The sequence below is a fragment of the Oncorhynchus clarkii genome, chromosome 11 (genome assembly GCF_045791955.1).
Source record: "Oncorhynchus clarkii lewisi isolate Uvic-CL-2024 chromosome 11, UVic_Ocla_1.0, whole genome shotgun sequence".
NCBI lineage: Eukaryota > Metazoa > Chordata > Actinopteri > Salmoniformes > Salmonidae > Oncorhynchus > Oncorhynchus clarkii.
In genome coordinates this window covers 18345651-18363560 of record NC_092157.1, presented here as the reverse complement: position 1 = coordinate 18363560, position 17910 = coordinate 18345651, and the positions used below count along the sequence as shown (strand labels likewise).

The following is a 17910-nucleotide window of genomic DNA, read 5'->3' as shown; positions in this document are numbered from 1 at the left end:
CCAGTATTTAAGCAGAAAGCCCACAAAACAAAGAAACCATTTGTTCAAATAGAATACTATGGCCTCTAAGATGACTCTGAAGGTTTCAAATGTGAGTCTTAATATTTCGACAAGCTGTTCAATCAGTTGTTTTTTGAGGACATTGCAAATGGCAGGCTGTCTCCCAAACACACGATTGCTTGTTTTACGTGACCCACTTTTACTCTGTGTGTGTGCGCGTGCGTGCTTGCATGTGTGTTTGCACATGTGTCCATGCGTGTATGTGTGTGCGTGTTTGTGCACGTTGGTGTGTGTGTGTGTGTGTGTGTGTGTGTGTGTGTGTGTGTGTGTGTGTGTGTGTGTGTGTGTGTGTGTGTGTGTGTGTGTGTGTGTGTGTGTGTGTGTGTGTGTGTGTGTGTGTGTGTGTGTGTGCGCTCAGATGGTTGTAAATGTAATCTTAGACACATGTTACCTCTGCTGATGTTCCTCAGATTGATGTCAGTTAGCATTAGCATATCTCTGGCTCTGTGGAGGCACAGTGGTGTTCTTTAGAGAGACACACACACACTAACACACACAGAAGGGTAAACCGCACTGGGCTACCCTTCAGACGAGACAAGAGGCTTCAGAATGTGATGGGCAGGATTACCACACGATCTCTCTATACATGGAACCTGCTGCTTCTTCTTGTATAACGTCTTTGGCCAAAGTGATCGGATTATTCAGGACTAATAGACAAGACTACCTGAAAGGTTTTATTTGATTATATTCTAGAATGAGAGGTGTTATCTACTGCTAATAGGAGACAGACTTCACAGTGTAGCTATCTATGGAATGTATCACTCTTAGAACAAATGGTTCCAAAAGGGTTCTTCAGCTGTCCCCATGGGAGCACCTTTTTTGGTTCAGGGTAGAACACTTTTTGGTTCCAGGAAGAACCCTTTAGGGTGGCATGTAGAACCCTCTGCAGAAATAGTTTGACATGGAAATTAAAAAGGTTCTACCTGGAACCAAAAAGGTTCTACCTGGACCCCAAAAGGGTTCTTCAAAGAGTACTTCTATGGGGACAGCCGAAGAACTCTTTATGGTTCTAGATATAATCTTTTTTTCCAAGAGTGTAGGTAATTAACCTATGTGATTATCTAATTACCTGTAGTTAAGCAGTACTTACAACTTCAGCTTTGATTTAGCTTTAATCTTGATGTATTTTCTTGGTACGCAGAACTAACAACCGTTCTCCTTATACGACATAGCTACCATACCAAATAAGCTATATTATGCTATTTATTTGTGCAAAATGTATAGTTATAGTTGTACATGTACTTCAGACATGCTCTTAAACCATTACTGTAAATACACCATAACCAGAGTATCCTGCTGAAATACCTCATTTTACATTAATTCTCTACCTGAGAACACATGCACTGAATACACGCAGTGTAAGACAGCAGAAGTAATACTTTTCTCCCTATCTCTGGAAAAATGCATAGGGATGCAGAACACTTCACTCAAACAATAGGGAGATTATTTTCTCTCTCTCTCCCTCTTTCTCTCTCCTTCTTTCTCTCTCCTTCTTTCTCTCACCTTCTTTCTCTCTCCTTCTTTCTCTCTCCTTCTTTCTCTCTCCTGCTTTCTCTCTCCTTCTTTCTCTCTCCTTCTTTCTCTCACCTTTCTCTCTCCTTCTTTCTCTCTCCTTCTCCACACCTCCTTGCTGCTGCATCCCTTCATCTTGCCCAGTGAAGTGAGAGAATGAGTGAAATAGAGAGAGACAGGGGGGGAGAAGGATAGAGGGAGAGGGATGGATAGAGGGAGAGAGGAGGAGAGAAGGATAGAGGGAGAGGGATGGATAGAGGGAGAGAGAAGGAGAGAAGGGTAGAGGGAGAGAGGGATGGATAGAGGGAAAGAGGAGGAGAGAAGTGTAGAGGGAGAGGGATGGATAGAGGGAGAGAGAAGGAGAGAAGGGTAGAGGGAGAGGGATGGATAGAGGGAGAGAGAAGGAGAGAAGGGTAAAGGGAGAGAGGGATGGATAGAGGGAGAGAGAAAATAGAGAATGAGAATATATATGCTGTGGCCAGTGTTGTGAGACTAAGCAGGTTGCTGTCAGTCTAAAGATGACTGTAATAAAAGTGACCAAGAAGATGGATCAGGTGATTTTGGCTTTCTAATCAGTCATCTGTGAAGAACACACACACACGCTCACACTCACACACACACACCGCTGTAGCCAGGATTCAGCAGTGCGCTGACACCTTCTGATTGATGGCAGAGTGGGATAAAAAAAAAGGGCTATTAACTGTCCTCCTATTAAACTGGGAGGAATGTTGAAATGGTCCCTCTCTTCCCCTCTCTATCTTTCTCTCCCTCCTTCTTGGTCCTGATGTCGGTATAGCCAGTGTTCAGGTGAGCTGCTGTAGCTACAGTACTGTGTGTTATGTTGAGATTACAAGATGGAGTCTGAGTATATCTGAATTCTAATCAGGGAGGCCAGAGGCCTAATCAGACAACACCATCATATTAGCAATATGTATAATATGTTCACTATTTACAATGAGCATGTGTCTTATTAATGAGCTGTAAACTAAGCTATATTTATGACACAAGCCAAAATGAGTTATCACTGCAGCAGACAATAGAACACATCACATCTTATCTAATTTGGTCTTTGACATACCTAAAAAATAGTGCCTACCCTCCCTCTCTCTTAAACTCACACACAACACACACACACACACACATGCTTACCTTGAATAATAACCCCACCAACAACTGTCAGCCCACCCCTCTGCCCCCGTCCCCCCAAAACCCCAGCATATTCAAGCAAAGCGCGTCCCTTACCTTGTGCATGGCCAACCCTCCATACTCTCCACGATTCTGCCCAGGGGTGTGTATCAGCGCCTCAGAGAGGGAACGAGGGAGAGAGGGAAAGCAGAGAGAGAAAAGAGAGAGGGATAGTGGAGAGGTTGAGAGAAGGAGAGAGGGAGGGAGGGAGGGAGAGGGAAAGAAGAGGCCATGGTTTACTCTTCTATTCAAGGAAACCGTCGTTGGTTCAGGGCCACAATGCGCTGTTTGTTGACGAGTTGAACCATAAACTGTGGTGTTGGGGCTTTCCCTCGGCCTCTGCATGAGACCTCATCGTAGCTCTTGTATGCACCATACCTTTTGTAAGCATTGGACAGGTTTAAGTCTCCATGGTTTGAATTGTTCTGGTGAAACATACATTTCATTTGGCTCTCTATAAAACCTTTTACTTTCTATGCTGCCTTTCCCTGTGATCATGTTTTATGTGACATTGTGTATTTTTGTGAATTTTGGGAAAATTCCTAAAATAGAACTAAATTCAAATTAATTTGAATATAATAATAAGCATAATCATAATCATAATCATCATCATCATCATACTAATAGAACATATTTCATAGGTGCAGGCACATGCAGAGGCATATAGACCCATCCGTGTTGTCTGTGTGCCATGTGTCATAATCCAGCCCCTCGGTAGGATGTTCTGAAAGGATTTATCATTCTCGTCTCAGATGACTGATTGTGAAAATGCATGTATTTTTAGGCACCTTTTTCTCTGTGAGTACATGTAGAATTGAGGTCAGAACACACACGCAAACACATACACCCAGAGTACGACACATAGCCTTCATAACGGATCAGCCAGTGAATTCCCCAGGCCAAATGATTGTGACATGTTGTTTGGAGGAAGTGCATTTAATTGAAGGGAGGGGTGCTGTTGGATGGTTCTTATGAAACTGGCCAAAATGTCACCTTTTCACAATTTGTACGCAAAAAAACATACCAGCATAAACTTCTGAGAAGTTCCTCAATGGTGTATTCAACATGTCAAGTATCGCATCTGAATAAGAGTTTATTCAAGAAGAAACTGTTGAAAATACATTACAATACAATAACACCGTGTCTATCTAGCTCTCTCTCTTTCTCATCCTCTCTGTATTATAATGATAAAGACCTTCCATTGACATTCCTTCTAGACTTCTCTCTATCCTGTAGCAGGACATAGATAATCAATTAACAGACAGACTTAGCTTTACAACACTCATAGGGCCCCATGTGATGTATCCTCTCTAATATGTAGAGTCCTTCCATGCTGTCAGTCAGGCCTTAGTCTATAGCTAGCATATGTGTATTAGTCCATATGGACTCGGGTATAAGATATCCTCTCACAGCATTGACTATCAGTTATCATTATCTGGTAGACCTCAGCTCTAGATGAATCCTCACTCAAAATGATTCACTTAATAGTCTTATGTGATTATTATTATCTGATTATTATTTGATGATGGCCCTATTATTACTGTCGGCTCATAGCCTCAGTGTAATTATGAAAAACTGGAATAAGGTGATTTTTCTTATTCATAGCATCAACTGTTGGTCACTGGCCAGAGAACAATCATATTGCTGGTATTTAAAAAAATAGTATACCTAATTGCAAATTGATCACGCTGCGTAAAACTTTGATTATTGGTAGTTGACTGTCATGCTAATCAAAATAATTGTTGGTAATTTTTTGTTGACCATTAGGCTGTCATGTATGAATATAGTTTGATGATATGTAGCATATATACCTAACCTACGAGGTCACTGAATTGCTTCTAATTTGACGCCTCACTTCAAGAATTTCCAATTGTCTAATAGGCATCAACTGAGTCTGTGCATTTGCGTTGGTTGATTGGCTTGGCTTGGTTGACTTGACTGTGATTTGGTCCGTTTCTAGCTTTGATGGCTTGAGTTTCCTAGCTGTCAAACTGTTGCCATGGAATTGACTTCTCGCCTTTGCGGTGCTGACCAATAGTAACCGGGTTATTTACCGCGCGAGGACGGCCCATTGAGCACCAGAAGAGGGGTACAGGCTAACCTCAAGAGAGGGGTAGGGGAGATCTGAGGACCATCTTTAGAGTGAACAGCGGCAGTCCAGCAAATTGACATGTTCTGGCTCGTGTTGTCATGGAGAGTTTTAGAATAAGATTTTCTAAGAGAAAGCCCATGCTTTGGCTTTTTTAAATTCATAAAAGATTTGCAGAATTGAATTAGTTTAAAATATATATTTAATGAATAGTCTGAATCTCAGGTGTTGTTGTTTGTGTGATTTAAGTGAATACATTAATGATTTGATTAATGAATTATTATTACGATATTATCGTAATCATTATTTAGTTTTATTTATATTTCTTTTTTTATTGTTAATATTAATTATTTACATAATGAATTCGATAAATATTCAAGTTAATTTCCAAAATGCAGATGTAATTATTCTAATTTGATTCACTCTGGACGAGTGATCACATTTCAGAGACAGCATGTCACGTCTAAATAATCCTAGTGAATTCGGTATCAGATGTGTATCGGTGGAGAAGATACAACCTCTATTGTTCTCCTTCACAATAGCCAGTAGCCTCTCTCTCTCTCTCGCTTTCTCTCTCTCTCTCTCTCTCTCTCTCTCTCTCTCTCGCTTTCTCTCTCTCTCTCTCTCTCTCTCTCTCTCTCTCGCTTTATCTCTCTCTCTCTCTCTCTCTCTCTCTCTCTCTCTCTCTCTCTCTCTCTCTCTCTCTCTGTCTCTCCCTCTCTCGCGCGCGCTTTCTCTCTCTCTGTGGGTGTGTATGTCAGAAGACAGGGACAAAGAGTGCAGGTGCGTCTCCCAGATGAATTGTTTTCTTATTATCACCTTCATTTTTCTGTAAAACACACGGGACTTGTGAATTATTGTGCTATAGGTTATAAGTGGTTTTGATAAGGTTTGTTTCTGGTATGTGGAGGTATATGGGAGAGGCCCTTTTTGAGTCCATAGATAGATTTATAGGAGAAGGACACTCCTGCGCGCGTGTCTATTAAACAACAATGAATAGCTCGCGCATGGCGAGGACCACGGGCCAAGTGGGAGGGGGCACAAGGGCGAGGGAGATTGAATGGAAGTAGGGATGGAGGGGGAGACAGAGGTGTGTGTGTGTGTGGGGGGGGGGGGGGTGTATGTGTGTGTGTGTGTGTGTGTGTGTGTGTGTGTGTGTGTGTGTGTGTGTGTGTGTGTGTGTGTGTGTGTGTGTGTGTGTGTGTGTGTGTGTGTGTGTGTGTGTGTGTGTGTGTGGTGGAGGCGAGGTGACCAAGTGTATGAGTGTACAGTTTAGTGTAGATTTCCTCACCAGATCGACCCGTTCGCGCGTCGCTGTTCTGCAAGTCACTTTTCACCAAGCACCCCTTTTAAAACCGGGAACACCGTGCACGTTGCTCGCGCGTCTGGACCCATTAAAGACTTTACAATCTCTTCCATTGATTTCCTCTTATCAAATAAAGAGAATGGCACCGCGTGCGTGGCCACCCCCTCCATACACCTCCTTAACCCCTCTCGCGCACCCCTCCGCAAGTCCGGAGAAGCAAGCAGCTGTGATTCCATGTAAATTTAACATGATTGACATCTCGTGATTCTAACTCCCCTCTCTTCTCTCCCTAAAATCATATCGCATATTATTAATCGACAGCTTATGCAATAAACGAGCGTGTTGGGTTGTTTTCTTATCAGCTGGTAACGATGCCACCAAGCTATGAGGTGTATACACAGCCCCTAATTTGATTTAGCATTTTTGATTAATGCCTGATGAAAGACCGTCTAGAACCGGCTGATTATTGTGATGTGACGCTGAAATGTGATATTGGCTGGAATTGCTAGTTGACCCTTTAAATGTATCCGTAATACATGTTGTCGCTTTGATTACGTACTAGTCTAATTGTTGTCATCAGGGTTTGTACTGTAATTTCCCATCTTGAATTAGGCTACTCTGAGTAGCCACAACATTGATATAAACTTTGTTTTAATCCCTATAGCTCTCTTTTTGTCTTTTCTCTTTCCCATCTATTTTTTCCTCTACTTTCAAGAGAGCGGAAGAGTGGGCTCATATCGGCCTCATGTTGCGTATGGATTTTCGTTTATATAATCGATCGAAATGTCCCAATACATTGATTCTGGGCTCAGTGTTTTACAAACAAGCGTTTATGGGTCTCGATTTTATGTTGGGAATGATTCCAGCGTGACACGAGCCACAGATAAGCCGGAAGTTCTTCACAGGTGATCTAAATACAAACAAATAAACATATGTTGTTTTGCTGTGAAATATCAAAACAGAAGGGGACAAATAAAATAAAATAAATAGGACAGATAATAGGTACAAAAGCATTGTCCACCTCTACTGCAGATGAAATACTAGTGGAAAAACACAAAGCAGTTCCTTCCTCTGAAATTCTCCTTGAATTATATGCCATCACTGTGTGATTGCGGAATATTAAATTAAAGTTGGATAAATCCGCGTGGAGGGGAGGCTGCGTCCAATGCGCAACTCATTTCCTCTATTCTGTAGTGGCATCACTTCGCTCCCCTCTTTTCAATGACAATGTGCCAAATCTAGGCATTTTCAAAACAGATTCCATATGCTATAAGCGGATCGCTACTGAGCGTAAGAGAGTAAGAGAAAGAAGAAAAGCGGAATGCTATTTTACCAAAGGTACATGTACTTTTTATTTCTCTTCTGGTGCTGCGTGAGTTTGTGCTTTTGGGAATTTAAAGGAAGTTTGAAACAGATTGTGTTTTTATGGATGCGAGTTGTCTGGTTTAGGGTCTATGTCATTAAAACGTCGAGAAGGTTTAGGTTGGGTTTCTGTGGGGAAAAAGTTCATTTGTGGCGGATTTCTACATTTTTCTGTGTTTGAATGGAAGGAGACAACCTTTGAGATTTCTCTGTGGAGTTATGTATGTGCATAATGGGTATTGTAAATTACGGGAATATTATTTGTTTCTCTCGGCAAACGTGTTTTGCAAGTGAAACTATATGAAAGAAGTTGCATATTATTTCCATTTTGAATTAATTAATTTGCATCGTAAGCCTTTGTTTTATTCAAATTCACTGTGCCACGCAATATTCAAATATGAAATTTACTACGTGATTTCTGATGGGCCTGTGTAATTAATTTCTGACCATTTTGATGCACATGATTTTACCATAAATGCCATTATTTTTTGGCGATATTTTTCCATTGATAGTTATGGATTTTTATAAAATAAAACTTTATTTGTAATAAATATTACCCTCTTGTTTCCGTTGCTTACAAAAGATGCATGTGTGCTGTTCCTTCCTCTGACTGTTGTGAAATGTGTTTGGCACTTTGCTGTGAATGTAGACTGTTCTGGGTCTGGCTCTGTGTGTAGGGAGATGAGCCATTGTGTTGGGTAGAGGGTTTTCCAGTGGGTCTGTGTGTTTTGAGGAGAGGGTCAAACGGACCCCAGAGGGCGCCGGCGCTTTGGACTGAAAACATCTGATTTGAGACCAAGGAGAACCCCCAACCAACCTGCCTCCTAGTCCCTTATGGCAGGACAGTCCCAGTACCGCTACCGGGGGCTAAACATGTCTCAAAGCAGTGGAACACAATTACCCAGAGAGAAAGATTCAGGAATTTGATCATATAAAACAAATCAATTGTCATATTGTTGTAATAACCACTCACACAAAAAGCAATGCGGAAGTAGTTCTATTTTTCTTCTTCTTCGTTTGAAAATGAAACACATGAAAATGGTCATTCTGATAAACGCTCAATTGGTGTAAGGTCCTTTTTATCATTTAACCTGAGGACACACACACATACACACTGACTTTACAGATAACAATCTATTATTAATTGGGGATGCAGCGATATGGCAATGGGGCGAAATATTAGTTAAGGCAGTCTTTTGTCAAGCAGCCCCCGGAGAAAGAGCATCGTATGCGGGGAGAGTGAGAGGGAGGCGACCCGGGGATTTAAAAATGCATGAGGCTAAGATAAGCAGTATCAGTCCCTTAAATCCGTTTTACTTTCTCATTTCCCCCGTGAAAATAAATGAAAAGACAAGCGAAAGTATGCAATATGGACAAGTCCCTCGCAGTCGCCTAAGAGCTATGGCTACTAAAAGTGTAATAGTCCAGTCTGGCCTCCAGCCAGCGTCTACTCTATATCCCCCCAAAAAGCGACCACTTGAAAAACAAAATCAATCAATAGTTACAAAGTCCTCCATCCATGCAAAATAAAACCGTGAACGGTAAAGATTCAAAACAACCTTTAGTCCATTGCACCAGGTTTTGCAAGTTAGGCTACTATAGCCTAAAGATTCTCTGAGAACAGAAATGCTCCGTCCGTTGCTTCTTGCTCCATGCTGTTTGTCCAACCAGGCAGCGGCTTGTCTGGCTTCTCCTACCGCTGAGTGAGTCGCCTCTCAAGGGAGAAGAGCTTGGAATCCCTGGAGGACGCCAGAGCCACAGCCTCGGATCAGCGTAAAAAAAGGACGCCTCGGTTGAACACCTTTAACCCGGGTCACAGCCCCCAGTAGTCCGGGTTCCAACAGCCCTGGGTCGGGCTTGGTTCGGGCTGGGTCCGGGTAGGTCCTATTCAGTTGTAGGCTACTACAGTAGGAAGTAGCTGACTGCCAACAGCCTTATCGTACGATCCCAAGCCCCGGCTCAGTCAATTCACCCCCTTCGATTTTTTTCATGAAGGAGAACCGATCTCCTGATTCCTTTCACGATTAACACCGTGTAAGGTCTCTCTCGATAGCGACTATTAAGAGACAGAAAAGGTTAAATAAAAATAGTTAGGTTGGATGGGAATAGAGCAATGGGCCTACTACGGAAGTACGCAACCTATGAATACATACATGTATGTATTTGAAAGGTTTGTTTGATTTAATGGTTCTAACATTATCTGAAGAGCTCCGCTTGGTTCTGCTAGGCCCATTGTCATCTTATGTGGACTGGGAGTTTGTAAGATGTTGATGACTTTGATGCACATGTAGGCTATTTGCACTTTTTATTTTCTATAGGTATTGCATGTATAGGCCATGTTCTCCACTCATCACGAGAGATGTGTTTTACCATCATCACAAACACATACACATTTTCAACCCATATCTTCTGAAGGCTGGTTCTTTGTTTGTAATGTAATCGCATGCATTAGTCTACTATTTAACATAAATACATACTGATATATATATATATATATATATATATATATATATATATATGTTCGTGACATCCATTGACGCGTATCTGCGTTCTTCTTCGGCCTCTATAATAAGTAAAATATATGCTACAGTATTAAACCTTTTACATAATTTTTTAGAAACAGTGATGGAAGAAAGTAATTTAGTTTGACGTATAATCTTAATTCATTGATTTTGCATCAAATTATGAGGTTGGGATCTAATTGATATTAAAATAAATATCACACTTTCGGTTAAGGCCGGTGTTTTCCTCCTCTGTATATTGTATATAGGCCTAAATCATGCTGTCTTTCGCTTTTCATAGCCAGACATATCCTTTATTGTTTTGTCATAGTTTTACATCTATGTAATAAACATGTCGATGTTGTGTTCAATATATTGACAACATACCCTTGTTTACATATGGTGTTCCATCAGTTTAAAAATGTACAACACAGTTTAACAGAGTAAATGATTATCTATCTGTAACAAGCGTCTACTGAAGCCCTTCTATTTGTGCATCGCTCAAGATTAAATGTAGGTTATTTAATCCACTAGATCAAATATGATCCTATTTTCATTCAAATCAGGACACCAAAATAAGCAAACACATCCCTATATTTGGAATATACACTGACATTCTGAAAGCTTTAACATAGTGTCATATTCTATATGAACCTTGCAATGTGTAGGGTGGAATACAGCAGGCTATTATTCTTCATCTGCGGACCTTTATTTAAAATAACATGACTTCTCTGTAATTCTACCCTATTTGGTTAAGAGGAAATGGCTCTTTATTGTTCTGCGTGTCCTTGGACCGGGCGGTAAAACGTAAAAGATTTCCCCCTGTTAAGATCACTTTGGTCTATCTGACGCGTTCCGTCCTACGGGCTTTGCTTAAGACAGGGGCTCAGCCCGTCATTTGCAATGTGGAGACTGTTGATCAGGTCGCTAATTACACCTCTCTCCCCCTCTCTCTCTTTCTCTCTTTCCCTCCCTCCCTCTCTCATTCGCCCTCTCTCTTCCATTCCCAGAGTGCATATCGGGAATAGACACACAAAGACATGCGCACTCAACTTAATCAGCCATTTTTTTAAACAGGGCTAAAACGATAATAATTAGCAGAATAAAGACATATCGGATTTTCATTTCCCTTCCGCCGTTTCTCTACCCCTCCACAACCGTAATTGCGAGGCTGCAGTCGACACATCTTCCACCGATCGGACCCAAAGGATAGCTTTCACACCGCCTGTCATTTGTATATTTTTTCCAATAAAGTTGGGAGGATTATAAATTTTTCCCGTTTTTCAATTTTTGTGTTATCATATTTCGCAACCATTGGATGTGACTGTTTTCAAACCAAAAGCAAGAGGCGTAGGGGAGTGAACTGCGGGGCGAAGAAAGTAAGTTTTTTTTCTATAACTTTTATTGAGTAGGCTAGTTGGTGTTAAATTTAGGTCAAGTATCGATTATCTTTCTTAGTGGATCCCGTAGAATAGCGCTCCGCGCATAACAGCTGTTTTCATGCGGTATGTTTTCGTGAGTGGCTTTGCCTTGGAAAACATCGCCTATCGAGGTGTTTGTGGAAGTCCTGCTTTGGTTTTACTAGCGAAGAACTGTCAGGGGACAGACGAACGCCTTTACGTGAGTATCAGTGCTACCTCCGCCAAATCTGCGCCCAAAGTTTACTAGGGTTTGTCTGATTTTGATTGTATGCCATACGGTCTGTCCAATACACCGTAAAACAAATCGTTACACGACATCACGTATTCCCCCGGTGTGGCATGGTTAATTACGGCGCTAGACTAAACGTCGCGAGGTCCGATCTTTCGTGGTCTTCTAGGCTACTTGACTTTTTTTCTCCCTGTTTTCCGTGAAAGTGTTCTGTTTGGTTCCAGTGCTGGACCACTTATAAAAGCTGGAACTGACTGGCAGTTAGGCTACATTGTATCCATTCATATATTTTCTGACAATGTCGAGCTCTTCCTCACGTTATTGTTACATGTAACACCCACCGTGCATTCTTAAGTGACACGAAGAGCAACACGATTTCCACGTTATCCTATATATTGTTTAGAAAGATCCATTAAATGAATTTTTAGACGATAATATGCATATCAATGTATAACGGTCCTATAAATTCGTTGTTACCTGCTGCGTCTAAAAGAGTAGACATACACGGAGGCGTGGGTGGCTGTGTCGCCGAGAGAGGAGACCAGTCGTTTGGCTACTGATAGCACGCAGGTCCCCTGGAGCCAAAAACTCACGGTTCTTATTTCTCTTTGACAAAATATTAAAACAGGCACCGGGAAAAAAGAGCATAAGAGGCCCAAACTCTTGAATATAGGTTCTATTTTAGCTTTACTCCTGTCCTCTTGCCGAAACGTAAGATCCATTTTCTCTCCATTCGCTTTGGTGGGGTCATATTTTTTCTCCACATAATGAATTGTCCTTCCATTGCCAGTGATGAGGTTTTACCCCAGACTTCGGTGGTGAGTTGTCGATGCATGGTGATTGTTTAGTGTAACTTGGGGAAGAGAGGAGAGTCGAGGAGAGGGGCTGTGGTGTTTTTTTGCATGGTGGCTGGTTTGAGGTAGAATGTTGGCTGGGATTGGGACACGACAATGATAGGGACATCGATCGCTTGCACTGAGAGAGCAGAAAAAACACGGTGACACGAGAGGCAGTCTCAAACTCCGGTAGGCTATGCTACACTGTGTATGAGTGTGTATGTTTGCGCTCTCTGCTTGCTCTTTCACCGCACATCAGCAGTATGATTTTCGACTGGATTTAAACTACGGCGTTCTCTTCTTCGGCATATTAGGACGATTTTTAAATGTATCTGTTTTTGCTTTGATTTAGGGAAAAATCATATGAGCTATTTTCTGATATTTATAGTTCTTTAGATAACTTTGGAAATAAATCCATCCAAATATTATATTTTATGGAAATACGAGATTTTCCATGGATTGTTGGGCTAAAGCAACAATGAGGACTGCAGAAATTATTTATACAATAGAACAATTTAGAATATAATTATTTGGATAAAGTATTAAATTAAATTATAACAATAATACATATTATTAATATTAGACTGCTACAGTGGATTGGGACTAAGATTAACATATTTTAGGGATATTTCCAACGAATGGCATTTAAAAAATAAATATAGATTCTGAGAATTAAACTTGATATATTTGATACCTTTAAACATTTGTCTGAATACTGGTGATTTGGGAGCAATGGGTTCAATGCTAAGCTATATAACGACGAGGGCAGTGTAGTGTAGTTCATTTCATGTCTGCTACTAATGTTGTATTTCTGATCAACTATGGTAACACTCCATTTAATCTGTTAAAAACCCCACATTATGGGAAATAGAACAATATCATTGCCGTTTCATCCCTATTAACGATGTCATTGTCTCACAGAACATTGGCCACATCCTCCATCTCTCTCAGTCCCATTCTTAAGGCAATGAAGAAGATATTCAGTTTGTTTGTTTCTTTTTTCTGTGATTATAAAGATTATAAAGATTATAATTATTATATTAACAGTATAAGTGTGTATGTGTGTGTGTGTTTGTGTGTGTGTGTGAAGCACATTAGCCTGGGTATAAAGCATGCATTGATAGGAGATTCAGGATGTGTTGGTGCTATACTGCCAGGTTGGGAGGACAATGGAAGAGAAAGTGAAGCATGTTGTTCATTATTAAAAACCTGTACTTCCGACTTCCTCGAGATGCTTACAGTAGGAAAAGGTCAAGTCAGAGGCAGGTTATAACAGCGCATTAAGGTTATTAGTACTGTATAATAACATGTTTATTAGTGTGTATAAAACATACAAGACAAGATACCTTCCTGGTTGTTCTGCTCATGGTGTAAAGTTTCACTGTAGTCAACACACACAACATAGCTTTTTATTCTTCCGTTTATGATACATGATATTTCTCAGTAAAACACATTTCACCATTACAGCCATGATCGAGGTGCTACCAGAGAGAAAGGGAACAGAGGGAGGAAGACGGGATAAGAGAAGAGAGGGGCAGAGAGAGAGAAAGAGAGGTGAAACACTCCTATAACTCTCCTGTGCAGACATATCCAGCAGGAAGATTGGCTCCAGCCTCTCTTAGAGGTTGACAATGTGTCATTTCCACCCAGCCTCATCGCCCTCTGTCTATCTGATATTAATGTGCAAATCAATATTTCAGGGATTAAATTTCCCTCCTTCATTTTTTATGGTTTCTACCTCAATAAGTCTCTCTTCTAATAGAGGGAGGTCGGATGATTTAAAATCCTATGCTGCAAAGAGAGAGACGAAGAGGGAAAGAGCCTTGCAACAAGCCTATCTTCCTGCATTTTAATGTGCTCTTCTGTAGATCCCTATAGGCCGTAGTAGGGAGGACAGTATCGCTGCTTAAAGACCACCAACAATACTAAAGGTAGAAAGGGAATAAATATGAGTCCCGTTGAACACTTAAGACTGGCTGGTAATCGGAGTAGTGGGTATCACTAAAGAGAAACTCCACACACACACACACACACACACACACTTAGGTTATTTCCAAATCCCCATTACTGAATGCCACGGTTGGGTGAACAGAATATCTTTGTACACACCAGACAGCCGAATAGGATTCTCTTTTATTCATTTTTTGTCCTTTTGCAAATATAAAAATTCACGGAAGGAATTGAATGTATCTGAGAGGAATTGTAAATGTGTTGTTTGATATGTGGTGTGTGTGTGATGAATAGAGGTACATTAAATGGGCTAGCAGCAGTAGCCCGTATAATTATACAGGCAGAGATTCATTACCATAGTCATACGCATGTCATTTCGCGTCAACAGAATGGACTGTGACTCCTCTGGTCCTGCAGACCTTCATTAAGAGACAGTACACCCAGGACTGTCTGTCTTGCTGTCTCTCTCTCTGTCTGACATAGGTGTGTGTGTGTGTGTGTGTGTGCGTGTGCGTGTGTGTGTGCGTGTGCGTGCACGCACGCGTGCGTGTGCGTGTGTGTGTGCACTTATTTAATCTTCCTTCCTCTACCATCTGGTGAGTGTGTCACACAGCTGTGTGGTTTTCATACGTGCTAGGGATATTTTTCTAAACGTTGTTCATGTAAGACCAGCCTAGATCGAGAGATGGAGAGGGACAGATAGATAGAGAGAGGGATAGATAGAGAGGACAGATAGATAGATAGAGAGAGGGACAGATAGATAGAGAGAGGGACAGATAGAGAGAGAGAGGGACAGATAGATAGAAAGAGGGATAGACAGATAGACAGAGGGACAGATAGATAGAGAGGGACAGATAGATAGAGAGAGGGACAGATAGATAGAGAGGGGGACAGATAGATAGAGAGAGGGACAGATAGATAGAGAGAGGGATAGACAGATAGATAGATAGATAGAGAGAGGGACAGATAGATAGAGGGATAGACAGATATATATATAGATAGAGAGAGGGACAGATAGATAGAGAGAGGGACAGATAGATAGAGAGAGGGATAGCCAGATAGAGAGAGGGACAGATAGATAGAGAGAGGGACAGATAGATAGAGAGAGGGACAGATAGAGAGAGAGAGGGACAGATAGATAGAGAGAGGGATAGACAGATAGATAGAGGGACAGATAGATAGAGAGAGGGATAGACAGATAGAGAGAGGGACAGATAGATAGAGAGAGGGGCAGATAGACAGATAGATAGAGAGAGGGACAGATAGATAGAGAGAGGGACAGATAGATAGAGAGAGGGATATACAGATAGAGAGAGGGACAGATAGATAGAGAGAGGGATATACAGATAGATAGAGGGACAGATAGATAGAGAGAGGGATAGACAGATAGAGAGAGGGACAGATAGATAGAGGAACAGATAGATAGAGAGAGATAGACAGATAGATAGATAGATAGATAGATAGAGAGAGGGACAGATAGATAGAGAGAGGGACAGATAGAGAGAGGGAGCGGGACAGATAGATAGATAGATAGAGAGAGAGGGACAGATAGATAGAGAGAGGGACAGATAGAGAGAGGGACAGATAGATAGAGAGAGAGGGACAGATAGAGAGAGGGACAGATAGATAGAGGGATAGATAGATAGAGAGAGGGACAGATAGAGAGAGGGAGCGGGACAGATAGATAGAGAGAGGGACAGATAGATAGAGAGAGAGGGACAGATAGATAGAGAGAGGGACAGATAGAGAGAGGGACAGATAGATAGAGAGAGGGACAGATTGAGAGAGAGAGGGACAGATAGATAGAGAGAGAGGGACAGATAGATAGAGAGAGGGACAGATAGATAGAGAGAGGGACAGATAGATAGAGAGAGGGACAGATAGATAGAGAGAGAGGGACAGATAGATAGAGAGAGGGACAGAGGAGTGAGAAAGAGACAGAGGGAGACAGACAATAGGTCTGTAATCGTAGCAGCACTGTCACTTGGCTTCCTATAAGATTTACTGTCATTATGATGTGAAAAGCACAACCTCCCACATCCCATTATTAAAACTAAAACACTGATACTCTGCTTGTTCTGTTTTCTTCCTGTTCCATTTTCCTTCAGTCCTTCAATTCATTTTCCCCTCTTTAATTGAATTTGTGATGAGGTGTAGGCTAGTGTTGGTCAGTGATCTCCTTAATGGTTGTAATGCACACTGATGTTTGATATGAGGTAAGGTTAGAGATCCACATCGGTGTAATACCCTCCACACTGCTTCTCTTCCCATAGTCACTCAGTGAAAAGCAAAACAACACACACAGCGATTTGTTTCACTCTGATTTTGAGGTTTTTTTTTACTCTGTTTTTAGGAGTCAATGTATTAAAGATGACTCTCTCTTTCTGCTTCTTTCTCCATAATCCGTATTGTGGTGTTTGAGGAAATCTAAATATGATAAATAAAGTGGAATAAATGTGCACTATTTTATGTTTTATATTTTTTATATTTTATATAAAACATATGTGTTTATAACGAGGCGTTTTATGCTGCCAGACATAATGGTATGATGAGGAAAAATGAAGAACGTACACATCTACTGTACATGTATACACATACTGTTGTTTGAGAAGTGTGTCTGTGTGTGTGTGTGTGTGTGTGTGTTCCTGGTGTGAGAGATTGTGAAGCGTCAGTACTGTGGGTCCAGGGCCTAGAGGCCTGTAGGGGTAAAAGCCAAGGAGTCAGTCAGGAGCAGCCAAGCTTAATGTCTTAAAGAGGGGGGCTTTCTGTGGCTACCCTGGGGCAGTACTGCTAACACACACACACACACACACACACACACACACACACACACACACACACACACACACACACACACACACACACACACACACACACACAGAGAAAGGGGTTAAAGACTTGGAATGGTTCAAGCCTCTCGTTGCTCCCGGGGGCAGCTGCTTGTGAATATGCACAAGTTTAGTGTAATTAGCAGCTAATTATATTAACATATGCAAATTGTCAGGCAGAGGGGGCTTGTACCGCCGGAGGGATGTGTGTGTGAGCAGTGTGTGTGTGAGTGTGAGGGAGGATCAGCAGTGAACATACAAGCGGCTCCATTGTACCGCCGTGAAACAGGTCAGTGATAATGGGTCTGGAGTCAGTCAGTCCACTCTGCCGTGGATACGCATAAGAGCCCATCTCATTTACGTCTGGAAGCGGTGTGGCGGTGTGGCCAAATTTCATTAGTAGCCATGGAAACCTGGTTAATTGTGCTGACTAATGTCTAATGTCCCCTGGTTGGTTGGTCGGTTGGTTGGTGGGGCCCCACTCCTCCAACCCCCCTTTAAAAAGTATAATAGGAAAGAAAGAAAGAAAAGGAGAGAGAGAGAGAGAGTGGGAGAGAGAGAGAGAGTGGGAGAGAGAGTGGGAGAGAGAGAGAGAGTGGGAGAGAGAGTGGGAGAGAGAGAGAGAGAGAAA

The 17910-nt window shown here is 41.6% G+C and overlaps 1 protein-coding gene across 3 annotated transcripts in view; it reads left to right on the top strand.

The window, feature by feature from the left end:
- Positions 1–11166: 11166 nt before the first annotated feature.
- The window catches only part of LOC139420319 (zinc finger homeobox 4), a 137113-nt gene continuing 130369 nt past the window's right edge, over positions 11167–17910 (top strand). For 2 of the 3 annotated variants that reach the window (XM_071170286.1, XM_071170283.1), the window contains exon 1: positions 11167–11394. The gene's annotated coding sequence lies outside the window, so the exon portion shown is untranslated. Of the gene's footprint in view, positions 11395–11487; positions 11636–17910 lie in introns of those variants that run through there. The other variant, XM_071170284.1, reaches the window with a different exon arrangement.